The sequence below is a fragment of the Chrysoperla carnea genome, chromosome 5, assembly GCF_905475395.1.
Source record: "Chrysoperla carnea chromosome 5, inChrCarn1.1, whole genome shotgun sequence".
Taxonomy (NCBI): domain Eukaryota; kingdom Metazoa; phylum Arthropoda; class Insecta; order Neuroptera; family Chrysopidae; genus Chrysoperla; species Chrysoperla carnea.
In genome coordinates, this window is record NC_058341.1 from 70,256,740 (window position 1) to 70,263,881 (window position 7,142).

General features: G+C 30.8%; 1 long non-coding RNA gene across 1 annotated transcript; it reads left to right on the forward strand.

Moving 5' to 3' along the window:
* Positions 1–493: 493 nt before the first annotated feature.
* LOC123301469 lies at positions 494–1,430 on the forward strand. Its single transcript, XR_006535432.1, has 4 exons — positions 494–532; positions 612–885; positions 1,046–1,223; positions 1,324–1,430. It is a non-coding gene; the product is annotated as an uncharacterized LOC123301469 (long non-coding RNA).
* Positions 1,431–7,142: the final 5,712 nt, after the last annotated feature.

Genomic DNA, 7,142 nt, shown 5'->3' on the forward strand with positions numbered 1-7,142 from the left:
ATGCGAGGGCCAGCGTGAAGTTGGCCCCCGCATATTTAAAATTGAATATCTCGGGAACGGGGTGGTACAAAAGGGTGAAATTCTGAAACAATCCACCTTTATGCGAGTACAATCGAACCATATTTTTATTCTGGAACAAAAAATGCGGTGGCCAACTTCACGGGGGTCGAAACTTGTCAATTTTTTGTTTTTAATTTCTTTTAGCTAATGTACCAGGCACTTCAACGAAGGATTCGAAAAAGAAAAGACCAAAAGAAAAATCATCACGTAAGTTGGTTAATCTCCACGAGTTTTTATTTATTGTTTCAACATATTTAATTTTTTAATATATTTTTTTTTATTCTATTTATCTTAAATCAGTCGTGTAAAATTTTTTTACTTATCTAATATATAAGTCAAGTAAAATAACTATTGAATACACTCAATAGATTGACAGTCATTAAACCATTCCTTCTCATTAATTTTTCATTATGTGTAGATAATGAATCGCCGCCGGTAACCTTGACGGATCCGCAATTAATTGAACTAAAAAGTGAGTATTCTTTTTTCAGTATGTTTAAATTATTTACAAAGATTTTCACTTATGGTCATACATTGTTTGACATTTTCAGATCAAATAGATACAATGTTGGAGACAAAGTTTTATAACCTCACACTGATAATGGAAAAAAAATAGAATCAACGAAAAGAAGCATATTGTATGATATTCAGCACAAAACTGATGAACTTAAAAATACTACAGTTACAAATGGATCTGCGACATCGATAAATTTAACAGAAGCTAAAAAGAGAGGGATAAATGGATCGTTGCCATTGAAGACATTGGAGGAGTTCGAAGATTTCGATAATAAACTCAGAGCGAATGATGAACACAAAGAATCTTTAGTAAGTTATCAATCTGTTAATTTTTATTGTTTTTAATTTTAATGTTTTCAGAAGTCTTTCATAAAACATTTCACATGTTTTAATGTTAAATAATTGAATAAATTAAAGAATTAGTAAGTAACAGAAGTTTTTAAATTAATTTATCAAATTTTTATTGCAGATGATTTTATATAAGATTATAACAAGGGGCGAATTAAAAATAATGTCTGCTATAAAAAAGTTTATGGAAGTGACCATGGAAAAAACGGTGGAGTTAGAATACTCGGGAACAGGTCGTACTGTCAATGGCTTGGGGAAAAAAATTTTTAGCAATACGGCTACCTACAAATGTTTAGATGGTAAGCTAAGTATGTACACTATAGTGTACGTACAAGGTTATACAACAATTAATTTTTAATTGAAGATGAATATTTATATATAAAATTGATGTTTTTCCAGGAGTGCTTTCTGACCAATTTGCGGACTCAGGAGAGTTGAAAAATTTATCAGGAAAAGTGGGTCGCTGGTTATCTGGTGCAGCGGATCGCGGAGGTGGTCGTAAGGAGCGAACCAAAAAAAATTAAACTAATAAAATTTATTGTATTTTTAATTCAATATTTTTAGTTTCAATAAATTTTTTTTTTCATTAAAATCGTTGCTGGCTTAGTACAAATTTTATTTATTCCCATTACTGGGATATTATTGGCTTCAATCTTTGGCCAATTAACTGAACCCATCAATGGGCCCAAGTTATCATCCGATGAAATTATTTTAATAGCCCAGTCATGGTATATAGTACTCAGCCATTGCTGCAAAACTGGCCACCAGCAATGGACCATGACTGGGCCAATTGTAAAACCTTGTATGGGAATCTTACAGTATCTCTACACGAAGCACTTTTTAATCGAAACAGAGCATAAGCCACTCTCAAGAGCGAGTCTGCCGGACACTGAATTCAAAACTAACGAACAAGATTTAATTGCTCATATTAGCCTAATCTCTGATATATCCGAACTCGGTAAAGATAAATTAACTGAAATTAAAGACGTAACCAAGACTGTCGAAACGCTTATAGAGCTAGGGAAAACTGTTCGGAATGGGTGGTCAAAATCAAAAAAAGATCTCAGGCTTGAACTAACTACGTATTTTTTTATACATATCATTAATCCTACGGTGCTTGATTTGTTGCTGCTTTGTATAGTTAATAAAAATATTAAATTGTGAAATAAAAATCATATTTTAAAGGAAGAAATATAAGTAATTGGAATACTAGTGAATTATTGTGATTATAAAGAAATACCATAAATTGTGTAAAGTGTAATTTAAAATTTCATTTAAAAAACTCAATTTGTGACTTTAATGGAGTATGTTTTAAAAATGAAAGATATCCGAAGAGAGAACAATATAATATAATAATAATGGGGTTTAACCTCCGTTTTTGTGACGCATGCCTAATCACAGAGGCCACCCACATCATTATTTGTTAATCTTTATTTAATCAATTACAAACATATACAATTACATTTTTGATGTGGGTGGAGTCGGTTACTTCGTTCTTATCCAAGCGACGACAATGTGATCAAATCTGCACTCCCATTAATTATAAATTGTTCACACTGCCGCTGCCTGGTTTCGAACCCGCAACCTAAGTCTAAATAATCCTACGTTCTAAAACTAGCGCTTTAAACCGCACGGCCATTTAGACTGTTGAAGAGAGAACAATAATTAAATAATAGTAAGTGTGAGAGAGATAATTGAAATGTTTATAATCAGCGGCCATTACTCTTACATGTTCTAAATATCTATTGCTTATCTATGTTATCTTTTATTTTCTTAATAATTGAGAAGTAAATCACCTTTAGTAAAGCTCTTGTGAATATTATATTGTTATATTCTACATAACTGTTTAATAGCGTACTAGTCCATTGAAATGTTACAATTTTAGGGCCAAACTGAACATTTTTGGGAGGACGCGATTTTATTTGTGGAACATGTAGGGGGGGGGGGGGGGTCAATACAACCTTAACCCCAAGTTTGTGGGGTTGGCGCCCTTGTCCCCCGCCCGCCATCTTGAAAAAAGGGGTGGAAATATATTTTTAGCTGTATCTTGTAAACTATTGATTTCTCCAAAAATTTGTTAAGGCGTAATTTGTAGCAAATTGTCGTGGCTACAATTTTGTCTATGTAATTTTTTGCAATAAACTTAAAATTTAAAAAGTTATGAGCAAAAAAGTGACAAAATTTTGTCAAAAATTTTTTTGTTTAATAACTTTTTTTCTTGTCATTTTATCATAAAATTAGGTCAGAGCACTATTATAGAGAATACGTTTATGAACATTTCCCCGCAAATTTTATTAATTTTTGTTAATTTTTAACGTAGTTACAGCGCTCCAAATTTGACCGGGTTTATCAATGCGCATGATAACTCTGCTAAAACAACATGCTATTCTCGTTTTTTAATAACATATTTAATAAGCTGTTTCTTCTTCCTCATGCTATTCTTTTAGTTGTGCTACATAGTTTGCCACGTGTAGACTTATTGAAAATTGTGAATATTATTTTCAGTTTAATCAATAATATTTTTACACACATGCCAGAAAGGGAACTCATGAGAAGAGAAGTAGAATGGGGTAGCTAGCTATTATATTTTAATTCATGTATTCTTTGGTGTGTGGTGATTTTAACACTCCAGGATTTAATTTAGCATGAGCCATTTTTTTTTTTTTGATATATTGTTTTGTCAGATGAGAACATTGTAACTAATTTTTGATGTTACATAAATCATACCTACTAATTTTTTGAAACTATATTGTTTCTTTTAGATATGACTAACTCTTTTTTGAGTATGTCATTTATATATTGTATTTTTTTTAAAAGTTGATTAAGTAAACTTAGGATTTTCTTTAATCCTTTTAATATATGATTAACTGTCTTTATAGAGACGATATCATGATGTATAAATTAAAACGGTCGCTTGGTTTGACAAATTGTGTAGGTTAGGTATGCACTTATTGTAATATTTATTTTTCTTAATATAACTATTTTCGTATTTGTTAAATACGGTACACAATTTGTTAAATCAAGTCACTAAGTCATATATACCCAGTAAGCATCCAAATCATAAAGAATACTGCGAGAAGCCTTTTGATAGACTTCTGACAGAAGTCCAAATATGAGTTCTTAGAGACATCATATTTAAGAACTCAAATTTCTAGAATTCTTCAAGATGTCTTTTTAAGACATCAGTTTTATGACATATATAAGTATTCTTATTTTTTAATTCTTATTGAAATCAAAATTATGATCTCTTTAAGAACTCATAGTAAAGACGTCAGTTTTATGATAACATAATGTATTCATTTTAAAGACTTCTCATGGAAATCAAAAACATGAATCCTTCAAGACATCTTTTTAATGTCAAATTTTATGCGCATGCTCATGGTGAGTCATCGCGCATGCGCTTAATATGTTGTTTACATATGCATTAACCAAAACGAACAGAAAAAATACTGACACCAATAATTTATTTATCATTAATCAACCAATCATTTATAAACATTAAAATTATTTAAAAAATTATTAAGTGTGGATCCTATTAATTATATGACGAATTAAGGTAATATTGTTCATTTATTAAAATCTAATTTTTTTTGTTCATACTTCATAACATTGTGTCTTTGTTTTGTGAGCAGAATTTTACAAAGCTAAGGATACAATTATATTTAATAGCTGTAATAATGACTACCCGAAAGCCTTTCGGAGAATTGTCGAAAAGCCAAAAAAATCGGCGATTAAAAAGAGACCACAATGGATCACTATTGCAAGAAATTCCTTCGCCACTGCTAACAAGGCATGATGAGAATATTTGTTCTGATGATAGACAAGATTCAGCTCATAGTACAAGTTTTAATAATTTTACATTGCCAGAAAATTCCATTGAACATCAAGATGATATTATTTCTGATAATAATGGTGTTGATTTAATTCAAATGGGAATTAGTGACCGCGTTTTAACTGTGAAAGATGTCGATGTTGGTTATTCTGTGCAAACTAAAACTATTGATCCTGATACAACAATTGATTTAAGAACTCAAATAGGACAATGGCAATGCCAATATAATATAAGTCAAGTGGCCACCGGATCTCTTTTAAAAATGCTCACTAATGTGAACTCAGTTGATGAGTTAAGAAAATTACCTAAAGATTCACGTACACTATTAAATACACCTCAAACTACTGTTATTCGCCCCGTTGAACCTGGAGAATACTTTCATTTCATTATAATGTAATTTTTGTGATAATTAATAAATGAAGTGCGCTCCACTTCATGTAAATAAGTGTCAATTTTTATTAATAGTGTAAAAAACAATCAAGCAAGACTGTACCTCAGCCCAAAAAAGCCTTAAAATGTATAGCAAAGTTGGCTTTCTAGTTCCTCCAAGAAAAACAAGAAGTAATGCAGTAGCATCACAATCCAAACTAAATTTATCATACACAACCGTTGTTGCTGAAGAAAACAATGACAACAAAAAAGTGGACTATAGTGATCAACTAAGTGATTTGAGGAACAAATTGGCCGCAGCTGAAAATATCATCAGTGAACAGGTTAAGAAAATTGATGAACAAAAAAAAAATATAAACGATAAAGACATTAAAATAACAGTATTAAGTTCTCAATTGAGTGGTTATTTGAATAGACCGGCAGTGGTTCTGTGTCATAATGAAGTGCAAACTGACGATGTTGAGTTTGAGATCGTAAAATTAATGATAGACGTCTCGATGCAAACCGATTCAAAAAATTTTATAAATAACTGTGCCCAAACGGACACTAAATTCGGACACTGTATTCAGGTACAATTGCCTGATGCTAATGATTCGGTTGCACAAATATATAAAGATGTTTCGGTTCAAACAAATTCGAAAATGTCTGTTAATACTTTTACTCAGACGATCACTGATGTTGATAGTTCAACTCAAGTAGAATCGGCTGAAGATGTTATTGGGAATTCAAAAAAAAGTGCTAGTTTAACTACAAACTCTAAAAATGTAAGTTGCTCAACATCGTCAGTTAATGTGAATTGTTCAAGGGATTTGCCTTTAAAAAGCACTTGGTCCCCTACGGTAAATCCAAAAATTTTGATTATTGGGGACCTTATAGCGCGAGATTTGTCATCCTTTTTACAGAAATCTTTACCAAAGCGATTCCAGGTTTTCTCGGACGTAAAGCCAGGAGGAAGCTTTGAGTATGTTACTAAAGATTTAAAGAAACAAGCGGATCAATTGACGAAATCCGATTTTATAATCTTGTTGTTTAGTTCGTCTATTATAAATGAAATAAATTATGACGAACGAAAAAAAATAAATTTTCTAATATGATTCATAAATTATCTAATACTAATGTATTATGCTCCACTATAGCGTTCGATTATAGTGGAAAAATTGATAACAATTATATATTTTCAGTAAATGAATTTATTGAAAAAGAAATTTTTAAACACGAGCATATAATGTGCTTATATACTAACAAGATTTTGAATAAGTTTGATTTTATAGATAGAATTGGTTTGCTTAGTAGTAAAGCGAAAAATAAAATTTGTAAAGTAATTAAATTATACATAAATGATGATTATAGGGATGACAGATCAAGTGCGAATTGTAATAATGGGATTTCTAAAAAAAGAAAAACAAAGCAAAAATCAAAGCTAACTACTGCCGGTGGTAATGCTGACCTCTGCGATCCCACAAGTGTAAAACCATCAAGTCATGGTGAAATTGCGATGACTCGGGAACGTAGACCTAAGCGACAAAAAAACATATTGAGTCGCCTGCTAGAAATGCTAACATAAAAGCGAATAAATTTGGTTTAAATTTACTTAATATATGCAGTCTTCGAAACAAGCAACTTCAATTGGAGAACTTAATAGATGAACAGAAAAATAGTAATAAATTACCTAATTTTGTGTGCATAACTGAACATTGGCTCAAAGAGCATGAATTAGAAGCTTTAAAAATAAATAATTATGAAATAGTTGCTAGCTGTCATAGAAATGTATCTAATGGAGGCGGCACTTTGATTTTATCTTCTAATTTAAATAAAGAAAATTTAAAAGAAAGATTAGATTTTAAAACTTTTAACATTGAGAAGAACTTTGAATGTTGCGCAATTGAGGTTGTTTGTAAGAAGGATCCTATTATAATAGCCTGCATTTATAGATCCCCTTCAGGTGATATTGATGATTTTTTTATAAAATTAGATATTTGTATGGAAAAATTAATTA